Here is a 13,151-nt window from a genome sequence, read left to right as displayed (position 1 = left end):
AAAAGTGTGTTGTAAGCATATTACTTGTAATACACAGGTTTAAAATGTTCAGGAGAAGTCTGTCACGAAACTGTAATTTAAATACATCTCCATTTATACATCGATCTAAAATGTTCAGGACAGAACTGTGACCAAAGTGTGTTGTAAACATATTACTTGTAATACACAGGTTTAAAATGTTCAGGAGAAGTCTGTCACGAAAGTGTATTTTAAATACATCTCCGTTTATACACCGATCTAAAATGTTCAGGATAGAACTGTGACCAAAGTGTGTTGTAAACATATTACTTGTAATACACAGGTTTAATGTGTTGAGTTGCGAACTTCGGTGAAGCTATGTTATAAGCATATCTCCTGTAATACAAACATTTAAAACTTTCAGAACAGGACCGTAAGCAAACTGTGTTGTAAATATTTATTCTGTAATACACAGGTTCAAAACGTTCAGGACAAGACTGTGATCAAACTGTGTAGTAATCATATCTCCTACAATATACAAGTTTGGAACTTTCAGGACAAGACTGTGACGAAACTGTGTTGCAAACATATATTCTGCAATACATAGGTTTAAAATGTTGAGGACAGGACTGTGACCAAACTGTGTTGTGAACATATCCCCTGTAATACAGGAGTTTAAAACTTGCAGGGCGATAACCAAACTGTATTGTAAACATATCTCGAGTAATATACATGTTTAAAATGTTGAAGATAGGACTGTGACCAAACTGTGTTGTGAACATATCCCCTGTAATACAGGAGTTTAAAACTTGCAGGGCGATAACCAAACTGTATTGTAAACATATCTCGAGTAATATACATGTTTAAAATGTTGAAGATAGGACTGTCACCAAACTGTGTTGTGAACATATCTTCTGTAATACATAGGTTTAAAACGTTCGGGACAGGATAGTGACCAAACTGTGTTGTAAAGATATCCCCTGTAATACACAAGTTGAAAATGTTTATGACAGGACTGTTATCAAACCGTGTTGTAAACATACCTTCTGTAATACACAGACTTGAAATGTTCTGGACACGACTGTGACGGAACTGTGTTGTAATCATATCTCCTGTTATACAGAAGTTTAAAACTTTCAAAACAATACTGTGTTCTAAATATATCTCCTTTAATAAAGGGCTTAAAATTATCAGGATAGGACTGTGGCCAAAGTGTGTTGTAAACATAGCATACAATTAACAAGTGATTGTCTTGTTACAATGTTCTACAAACATTACAAGATCACAAAATGTAATATTAATTGTTGAAGATAGATCGTTCGTTATAAAAACAAAGCTACATAGTCGGTTATTTCTGGTGTGTCTACCGATACCCCGTTTTCATTGTGTTATAACGCCTTAGAAATATCGGTGTGGAAGTGGGAGTCTTGTTGAAGATAGACCTTGTTCATAATATGTTGTAATAGTGTGTTAAACACACGAGACAATCACCAAATATAACCATGCTGTTTTGATCTTCAAAAATCGCACGAGATTCGTGTTAGTAATAAAATGAAACATACGTGCAGTACAGGATAACACACCCTCTCCATTTAGGTTTAACCTAAATAACCTAACCAGTAAACACAGTTGTATAAACCTTACCAGGTGTCCATCGTGCGGACGAGCATCTGACTTCAATTTCTTTTACGTCACCAGTTTTAGAACTGTTTCGTTAATGGAGTACTTTCATCCGTACGTTATTAATGTCTGTAACTTCGATCGTTCAACTCTGTAACCAATGGTGTTTCGGTCTGTGTCCAATGAGAGAAATACTGGTACGGAAAGTAGATTATATACAAACAAAATTTACATGAAAATAAATGCATGACGTCAATGAACGTCATGCCTGCTAAAGGAAATACAAAAAGTTATGTGCGGACGTAAACAATCAAGGGATATCAAAGTTCGAACGTTGTTTGAAAACTCTCAACAAAGCAACACCAATGTTGAACAAATAGTTTTGACACTGTCATACGATATACATTCGAGTGACTTAGTCATGAAACCAGAGAGGAAGGGATTTGATGAGAACCAGAAAGCATTTATTTATCAATCTTTCTGTCTATCTATTCATCTGTCTCTCTGTCTGTCAAGACCATACATTAACATATTGCTTTTACATTAGGTGTTTTATATTCTGACCAATTAAATTTTGAATCAAAATAGGACTAAAAGAGAGAGAAAATTTAAATAAATCTGTTGATTTGATATGTTTATCGGAGGACTGACCATATAATAAACCATTAATGTTGAACTTAGGTATAATATGGTATGTATAATTAGGTGAGTCTATAATCACACTATGGTATGTATAATTAGGTGAATCTATAATCACACTATGGTAAGTATAATAAGGTGAGTCTATAATCACACTATGGTAAGCATAATAAGGCGAGTTTATAATCACACTATGGTAAGAATAATAAGGTGACTCTATAATCACACTATGGTAAGTATAATTAGGTGAGTCTATAATCACACTATGGTAAGTATAATGAGGTGAGTCTATAATCACACTATGGTAAGTATAATGAGGTGAGTCTATGATCACACTATGGTACGTATTATTAGGTGAGTCTATAATCACACTATGGTAAGTATAATGAGGTGAGTCTATGATCACACTATGGTACGTATTATTAGGTGAGTCTATAATCACACTATGGTAAATATAATAAGGTGAGTCTATAATCACACTATGGTAAGTATAATTAGGTGAGTCTATGATCACACTATGGTAAGTATAATTAGGTGAGTCTATGATCACACTATGGTAAGTATAATAAAGTGAGTTTATGATCACAGTATGGTAAGTATAATAAGGTGACTCTATAACCACACTATGGTAAGTATAATCACACTTACTTGCCATGGTAAGTATAATAAGGCGAGTCTATAATCACACTATGGTAAGTATAATAAGGTGACTCTATAATCACACTATGGTAAGTATAATAAGGTGACTCTATAACCACACTATGGTAAGTATAATAAGGTGACTCTATAACCACACTATGGTAAGTATAATAAGGTGACTCTATAACCACACTATGGTAAGTATAATAAGGTGACTCTATAACCACACTATGGTAAGTATAATAAGGTGACTCTATAACCACACTATGGTAAGTATAATAAGGTGACTCTATAACCACACTATGGTAAGTATAATAAGGTGACTCTATAACCACACTATGGTAAGTATAATCACACTTACTTGCCATGGTAAGTATAATAAGGCGAGTCTATAATCACACTATGGTAAGTATAATAAGGTGACTCTATAACCACACTATGGTAAATATAATCACACTTACTTGCCATGGTAAGTATAATAAGGCGAGTCTATAATCACACTATGGTAAGTATAATAAGGTGACTCTATAACCACACTATGGTAAGTATAATAAGGTGACTCTATAACCACACTATGGTAAGTATAATCACACTTACTTGCCATGGTAAGTATAATAAGGTGAGTCTATGATCACACTATGGTACGTATTATTAGGTGAGTCTATAATCACACTATGGTAAGTTTAATAAGGTGAGTCTATAATCAGACTATTGCAAGTATAATAAGGTGACTCTATAACCACACTATGGTAAGTATAATAAGGTGACTCTATAACCACACTATGGTAAGTATAATCACACTTACTTGCCATGGTAAGTATAATAAGGTGAGTCTATGATCACACTATGGTACGTATTATTAGGTGACTCTATAACCACACTATGGTAAGTATAATCACACTTACTTGCCATGGTAAGTATAATAAGGTGAGTCTATAATCACACTATGGTAAGTATAATTAGTTGAGTCTATAATTACACTATGGTAAGTATAATTAGGTGAGTGTATAATCACACTGTGGTAAGTATAATAAGGTGAGTCTATAATCACACTATGGTAAGTATAATAAGGTGACTCTATAACCACACTATGGTAAGTATAATCGCACTTACTTGCCATGGTAAGTATAATAAGGTGAGTCTATAATCACACTATGGTAAGTATAATTAGTTGAGTCTATAATTACACTATGGTAAGTATAATTAGGTGAGTGTATAATCACACTGTGGTAAGTATAATAAGGTGAGTCTATAATCACACTATGGTAAGTATAATTAGGTGAGTCTATAATCACACTATGGTATGTATAATTAGATGAGTATATAACCACACTATGGTAAGTATAATTAGGTGAGTATAATCACACAGTCCTCATTGCGGACTCCGAACGAAATCTACAGACTATTTCACAACAACAGTAGACCAGAGTGATGAAAAACGCTTGCAGTTAAATGCAAAGAAAACAGAGTTTATGGTTATCTCAAAAGAATCAATTACACCCACATGCAGCATATCCGGCAAGGACGTGAGAATAAAACAAGTCGAAAGCTTTAAATATCTTGGATATACTATAACATCAAATGCAAAGAGTGACACAGAAATAAAGAAAAGAATTGCAATGTCCAAGGATAATTTGAATAAAATGAAGTCCATATTCACAAACAGGAACATAACAAATGACACTAAAATTAACACTATGAAATCATATGTATGGTCTGTTTCCTTATATGGCTGTGAGAGCTGGACACTGAACAAAGATACAGAGAAGAGATTAGAAGCTGCTGTAATGTGGTTCCTTAGAAGGATGCTAAAAATATCATGGACTAAAAGAAAACCAATGTAAAAGTCATGGAACTGGCAGGATACAAAAAGTTACTCATGAAAACTAAAAAAAAAGAGACAAATGGAATTTCTAGGACACATCTGCAGGAAGAATGGGATAGAGAAACAGATGCTATGTGGAAAAATAGAGGGGAGGAAAAGCAGAGGGTATCAGAGAACTTAATATATCGACAGCCTCAGTAACTATGTCATCAAGAACTCATTGAGCAACATCGAGTTGATAAGGAGGATTGACAACAGAGAAGTCTGGCATGCCATGGTCGTCGATGTCTGCCGCAGATTTGACACATGAAGAAGAAGAAGAATCACACCATGGTATGTATAATTATATGAGTCTATAATCACACCATGGTATGTATAATAAGGTGAGTCTATAATCACACTTTGGTAAGTATAATTAGGTGATTCTATAATCACACTATGGTAAGTATAATTAGGTGAGTCTATAATCACACAACACAGTAAGTATAATTAGGTGAGTCTATAATCACACAACACAGTAAGTATAATTAGGTGTGTCTATAATCACACTATGGTAAGTGTAATAAGGTGAGTGTATAATCACACCATGTTAAGTATAATAAGGTGAGTCTATAATCACACTTTGGTAAGTATAATTAGGTGAGTCTATAATCACACTATGGTAAGTATAATTAGGTGAGTCTATAATCACACAACACAGTAAGTATAATTAGGTGAGTCTATAATCACACAACACAGTAAGTATAATTAGGTGTGTCTATAATCACACTATGGTAAGTGTAATAAGGTGAGTGTATAATCACACCATGTTAAGTATAATTACGTGAGTCTATAATCACACTATGGTAAGTATAATTAAGTGAGTCTATAATCACACTATGGCAACTCTAATAAGGTGAGTCTCTAATCACACTATGGTAAGTATAATAAGGTGAGTCTATAATCACACTATGGTAAGTATAATTAGGTGAGTCTATAATCACACCATGTTAAGTATAATTAGGTGAGTCTATAATCACACTATGGTAAGTATAATAAAATGAGTCTATAATCACACTATGGTAAGTATAATAAAATGAGTCTATAATCACACTATGGTAAGTATAATAACGTGAGTCTATAATCACACCATGGTAAGTATAATAAGGTGAGTCTATAATCACACTATGGTAAGTATAATTAGGTGAGTCTATAATCACACTATGGTAAGTATAATAAAATGAGTCTATAATCACACTATGGTAAGTATAATAAGGTGAGTCTATAATCACACTATGGTAAGTATAATAACGTGAGTCTATAATCACACCATGGTAAGTATAATAACGTGAGTCTATAATCACACTATGGTAAGTATAATTAGGTGAGTCTATAATCACACTATGGTAAGTATAATTATATGAGTGTATAATCACACCATGGTAAGTATAATTAGGTGAGTCTATAATCACACTATGGTAAGTATAATAAAATGAGTCTATAATCACACTATGGTAAGTATAATAAGGTGAGTCTATAATCACACTATGGTAAGTATAATAACGTGAGTCTATAATCACACCATGGTAAGTATAATAACGTGAGTCTATAATCACACTATGGTAAGTATAATTAGGTGAGTCTATAATCACACTATGGTAAGTATAATTAGGTGAGTCTATAATCACACTATGGTAAGTATAATTATATGAGTGTATAATCACACCATGGTATGTATAATAAGGTGAGTCTATAATCACACTATGGTAAGTATAATTACGTGAGTCTATAATCACACTATGGTAAGCATAATAAGATGAGTCTATAATCACACTATGGTAAGCATAATAAGGTGAGTCTATAATCACACTATGGTAAGTATAATAACGTGAGTCTATAATCACACCATGATAAGTATAATTACATGAGTCTATAACCACACTATGGCAAGTAGAATAAGGTGAGTCTATAATCACACCATGGTAAGTATAATTAGGTGAGTCTATAATCACACTATGGTAAGTATAATTAGGTGATTCTCTAATCACACTATGGTAAGTATAATTAGGTGACTCTATAATCACACCATGGTAAGTATAATTAGATGAGTGTATAATCACACCATGGTAAGTATTATAAGGTGAGTCTATAATCACACCATGGTATGTCTAGTAAGGTGAGTTTATAATCACACCATGGTAAGTATAATAATGTGAGTCCATAATCACACTATGGTTTTTATAATTAGATGAGTCCATAATCACACTATGGTAAGTATAATTAGGTGAGTGTATAATCACTCCATGGTAAGTATAATTACGTGAGTCTATAATCACACTATGGTAAGTATAATTAGGTGAGTCTATAATCACACCATGATAAGTATAATTACATGAGTCTATAATCACACTATTGCAAGTATAATAAGGTGAGTCTCTAATCACACTATGGTAAGTATAATAAGGTGAGTCTATAATCACACTATGGTAAGTATAATGAGGTGAGTCTCTAATCACACCATGGAAGGTATAATTAGATGAGTCTCTAATCACACTATGGTAAGTATAATTAGATGTGTCTATAATCACACTGTGTTAAGTATAATTAGGTGAGTCTATAATCACACTATGGTAAGTATAATAAGGTGAGTCTATAATCACACTATGGTATGTATAATTAGAAGAGTCTATAATCACTCTATGGTAAGTATAATAAGGTGAGTCTATAATCACGGTATGGTAAGTATAATAAGGTGAGTCTATAATCACACAATGGTAAGTATAATAACGTGAGTCTATAATCACACCATGGTAAGTATTATAAGGGGAGTCTATAATCACACTATGGTAAGTATAATGAGGTGAGTCTATAATCACACTATGATAAGTATAATAAGGTGAGTCTATAATCACACCATGGTAAGTATAATAAGGTGAGTCTATAATCACACTATGGTATGTATAATTAGATGAGTCTATAATCAAACCATGGTGATTATAATAAGGTGAGTCTATAATCACACTATGGTAAGTATAATAAAGTGAGTCTATAATCACACCATGGTATGTATTGTAAGATGAGTGAATAATCACACCATTGTAAGTATAATTAGGTGAGTTTATAATCACACCATGGTAAGTATAATTAGGTGAGTCTATAATCACACTATGGTAAGTATAATTAGGTGAGTCTATAATCACACTGTGGTAAGTATAATAAGGTGAGTGTATGATCACACTATGGTACGTATTATAAGGTGAGTCTGTAATCACACCATGGTATGTATAGTAAGGTGAGTCTATAATCACACCATGGTAAGTATAATAAGGTGAGTCTATAATCACACTATGGTAAGTATAATTAGGTGAGTCTATAATCACACTATGGTAAGTATAATTAGGTGAGTGTATAATCACACCATGGTAAGTATAATTACGTGAGTCTATAATCACACTGTGGTAAGTATAATTAAGTGAGTCTATAATCAGACTATGGTAAGTATAATAAGGTGAGTTTATAATCACACTATGGTAAGTGTAATTAGGTGAGTGTATAATCACACCATGGTAAGTATAATTACGTGAGTCTATAATCAGACTATGGTAAGTATAATTAGGTGAGTCTATAATCACACTATGGTAAGTATAATTAGGTGAGTGTATAATCACACCATGGTAAGTATAATTACGTGAGTCTATAATCACACTATGGTAAGTATGATTAAGTGAGTCTATAATCAGACTATGGTAAGTATAATAAGGTGAGTTTATAATCACACTATGGTAAGTATAATTAGGTTAGTCTATAATCACACTATGGTAAGTATAATTAGGTTAGTCTATAATCACAGTATGGTAAGTATAATAAGGTGAGTCTATAATCACACAATGGTAAGTATTATTAGGCGAGTCTATAATCACACAATGGTAAGTATTATTAGTCGAGTCTATAATCACACTATGGTATATATAATAACGTGAGTCTATAATCACAGTATGGTAAGTATAATTAGGTGAGTCTATAATCACAGTATGGTAAGTATAATTAGATGAGTCTATAATCACATTTTGGTGAGTATAATAAGGTGAGTCTATAATCACACTATGGTATGTATAATTAGATGAGTCTATAATCACACCATGGTAAGTATAATAAGGTAAGTTTATAATCACACTATGGTAAGTATAATTAGGTGAGTCTATAATCACACCCTGGTATGTATAGTAAGGTGAGTGTATAATCACACCATGGTAAGTGTAATAAGGTGAGTCTATAATCACACTTTGGTGAGTATAATAAGGTGAGTCTATAATCACACTATGGTATGTATAATTAGATGAGTCTATAATCACACCATGGTAAGTATAATAAGGTAAGTTTATAATCACACTATGGTAAGTATAATTAGGTGAGTCTATAATCACACCCTGGTATGTATAATAAGGTGAGTTTATAATCACACTATGGTAAGTATAATTAGGTTAGTCTATAATCACACTATGGTAAGTATAATTAGGTTAGTCTATAATCACAGTATGGTAAGTATAATAAGGTGAGTCTATAATCACACAATGGTAAGTATTATTAGGCGAGTCTATAATCACAGTATGGTAAGTATAATTAGGTGAGTCTATAATCACAGTATGGTAAGTATAATTAGATGAGTCTATAATCACACTTTGGTGAGTATAATAAGGTGAGTCTATAATCACACTATGGTATGTATAATTAGATGAGTCTATAATCACACCATGGTAAGTATAATAAGGTAAGTTTATAATCACACTATGGTAAGTATAATTAGGTGAGTCTATAATCACACCCTGGTATGTATAATAAGGTGAGTTTATAATCACACTATGGTAAGTATAATTAGGTTAGTCTATAATCACACTATGGTAAGTATAATTAGGTTAGTCTATAATCACAGTATGGTAAGTATAATAAGGTGAGTCTATAATCACACAATGGTAAGTATTATTAGGCGAGTCTATAATCACACAATGGTAAGTGTTATTAGTCGAGTCTATAATCACACTATGGTATATATAATAACGTGAGTCTATAATCACAGTATGGTAAGTATAATTAGGTGAGTCTATAATCACAGTATGGTAAGTATAATTAGATGAGTCTATAATCACACTTTGGTGAGTATAATAAGGTGAGTCTATAATCACACTATGGTATGTATAATTAGATGAGTCTATAATCACACCATGGTAAGTATAATTAGGTGAGTCTATAATCACACTATGGTATGTATAATTAGATGAGTCTATAATCATGCCATGGTAAGTATAATAATGTGAGTCTATAATCACACTATGGTAAGTATAATTAGGTGAGTTTATAATCACACTATGGTAAGTATAATTATGTGAGTCTATAATCACACCATGGTAAGTATAATAAGGCGAGTCTATAATCACACTATGGTAAGTGTAATAAGGTGAGTGTATAATCACACCATGGTAAGTATAATTACGTGAGTCTATAATCACACCATGGTATGTATAATGAGGTGAGTCTATAATCACACCATGGTAAGTATAATAGACAACACTTACCTTTATTAATAAAATCTCAAATTTCAAAACTTTTCCTTGTTTTGTTATCGGGGTTTTGATGCAATATTTTTCTCTGAACCTTATCCTGGCGTGGATTTCGTTACAGTAGTTATCCTGATGCGGTTCTTGTTACAGTAACTATCCTGGCGTGGATTTCGTTACAGTAGCTTTCCTGATGCGGTTCTTGTTACAGTAACTATCCTGGCGTTAATTTCGTTACAGTAGTTATCCTGATGCGGTTCTTGTTACAGTAACTATCCTGGCGTGAATTTCGTTACAGTAGCTATCCTGATGTGGTTTTGTTACACAAATTGTATTTTGTTTCACAACTTTAAGTATAAACTAATACACTTGAATCACCGATGGTTCTTCTGATTTACTGTTATTGACAGCCAATCTGTACTGCTTAGAACCCACGTACTATAATATCATCCACTATATAGGATCCAAAACAACTATATTGGTTCATTTCTGCATGTAATTTTAACACAGCAGAATCAAACCAGTGACTTGAACAATATCTCTCGGTTGATTTCTAAACTGTCATCTACACATTGCAAAGTCATTCTAAAACTAATCATGATTCACTCTCGCGTTTCAGACTGTATCAATTTATAAGTAATATTGTGTGAGCTTTAGGGCCAGCGGCATGTGTCGGTCGTGTTAAAAACAAACAGAACTAAACTATAGCAAACCTCGTGTTACAACTATGGATACAACATTGATATAAGTGCTCACCAACGTATGGAACGTGTTATAACTGTACGTAGACTATCATACCAATGTTCATTAACATATGGAGCTGCAACTTGTGTTATAATTGTAGGTAGACCATTATACCCGAGTTAATGAGGGTTAAGAAAGTTATAGTACTTAATATCATGTTCACCACAGAAAACAGTTGTAGTACATAACATAATGAAATCATGTTTATCACAGGAAACAGTTGCAGTACATAAGATAATGAAATCATGTTTATCACAGGAAACAGTTGCAGTACATAAGATAATGAAATCATGTTCACCACAGAAAACAGTTGTAGTACATAACATAATGAAATCATGTTTATCACAGAAAACAGTTGTAGTACATTACATAATGAAATCATGTTCACCACAGAAAACAGTTGTAGTACATAACATAATGAAATCATGTTCACCACAGAAAGCTCATCTAGTAACTAATATCATAATGCAGTGTGTAACATATACTCTTCAAAAAAAAGAAACGTAAAAGGCAAAATATGAGACAAATTGTTAACAAGTTTATTCCGGGTAGTTCTGTATGACATGTGTGAAACTTTGCACATTCACTGCTGAACATCCAAAGTCTGCAGAGGCGAAGTCCACGCTCACAAGGTGAAGTTTAACGTCACTCAACGTCAATAACGAGTAGCCCCCCGTGAGCATCAATAACTGCTTGGCATCTCCTGCCCATGGAAGCGATGAGATGATGAATCACATCCTGTGGAATGGCTGTCCACTCAGCCTGCAAAGTTGCTGCAAGCTGAGGTAGAGTCTGCGGTTGAGGTTGTCGCCGTCGCAGACGTCGGTCCAACTCGTCCCAAAGATGTTCGATGGGGTTTAAATCTGGTGATCTGGAGGGCCAGAGAAGAACGTTGATGTTGTGGTGTCTCAAGAAGACAGTGGTGAGTCGGGCTATGTGAGGACGGGCGTTGTCATGTTGAAAAACGTCGTTGACGTTCACCATGATGGGTTGCACATGGGGCCTAAAAATGTCGTCTACGGTTGCCTACGGTCTGATCGGAAATCCTACACAGCCCTGATATGGTTGAGGCAGTAGACGTCGCAGTGGTGGTCCTATCCCGAAGGTGACGTAACCGGATGTTGCGATCTTGTGCGGGCGTGGTCACACGAGGTCTGCCAGATCGTGGACGGTCACGAGTTGATCCATGTTGTTGGTGACGATTCCATAGCCTTATGATGGTGCTTGGGTGGACATTTACAGCTCTGGGAATATCTGATCGAGATTCGCCTGCTTCCAAGCGACCAATGGCGTTGTTGCGTTGTGCTTCAGTCAGTCTTGGCGTAACTGTATTACGTGTCGGTGGCTTAACATTGAGCTATGGAAACCGAAAACCCGTCACTTTTATAGGAATTTTGCACATGTTGCACTTGCAGAACATGTAGATCTCTCAAACAAATTTATTGGACACGCATGCGTTTTGGCTAAAAATCCGATGTTTTCGTCCGTTCTCAAAGTGCACAACTTTTATTGTCATTTTGGTCTGACAACCAGTGCCTTAACACGTGTAAAATCACATACTCTGAGCTTGTAACGTTATTACATATATTTCTCGTTAAAATAACGAAAATATCCCCTTTGCGTTTCTTGTTTTGAAGAGTATATAAACTGGTCTTGTACTTAACACAATAACAGTGTTGAAATCTGAAAGCTGTGCTGGCATTTGACTACGTGATAAAGTATTAAGTACATATGGTCTAGTAGCACTTAATATCGTGATTTTTTATAAACAACCTTAGTGCTGGTATAGTATTTAACACCTTAATACTGTGTTAAATACATATATATAATTGGTATAGTATTTAACACCTTAATACTGTGCTAAATATATGTAGCTGGGCTGGTATTCAACACCTTAATACTATGTTAAATATGTACAGCTGGTATGGTATTTAACACCTTAATACTGTGTTAAAAATATATAGCCGGAATAGCATTTAATATCTTAATACTGTGTTAAATACATATATATATATACCCGGTCTAGTATTTAACACCTTAATATTCTATTCAATATATATAGCTGGGTTAGTATTTAACACCTTAGTACTGTGTTAAATATATATAGCTGGTATAGTATTTAATCCCATGATAAACAGTTAGGCATGTAAAGCTGGTATCGTACTTAATTTCATATTATTGTGTTAAAGATAGAA

General features: G+C 33.7%; 1 long non-coding RNA gene across 2 annotated transcripts in view; it reads right to left on the bottom strand.

The window, feature by feature from the left end:
* LOC143228207 (uncharacterized) overlaps nt 1-10,540 on the bottom strand; it is a 122,408-nt gene extending 111,868 nt beyond the window's left edge. The window contains exon 1 of one of the 2 annotated variants that reach the window (XR_013015255.1): nt 10,231-10,540. This is a non-coding gene — a long non-coding RNA (uncharacterized LOC143228207). Of the gene's footprint in view, nt 1-1,602; nt 1,745-10,230 lie in introns of those variants that run through there. The other variant, XR_013015256.1, reaches the window with a different exon arrangement.
* Nucleotides 10,541-13,151: the final 2,611 nt, after the last annotated feature.

This window comes from Tachypleus tridentatus, chromosome 10, assembly GCF_004210375.1.
Source record: "Tachypleus tridentatus isolate NWPU-2018 chromosome 10, ASM421037v1, whole genome shotgun sequence".
Taxonomy (NCBI): domain Eukaryota; kingdom Metazoa; phylum Arthropoda; class Merostomata; order Xiphosura; family Limulidae; genus Tachypleus; species Tachypleus tridentatus.
The sequence above is the reverse complement of the archived record's forward strand: the minus strand, read 5'-3'. Positions and strand labels throughout refer to the sequence as shown.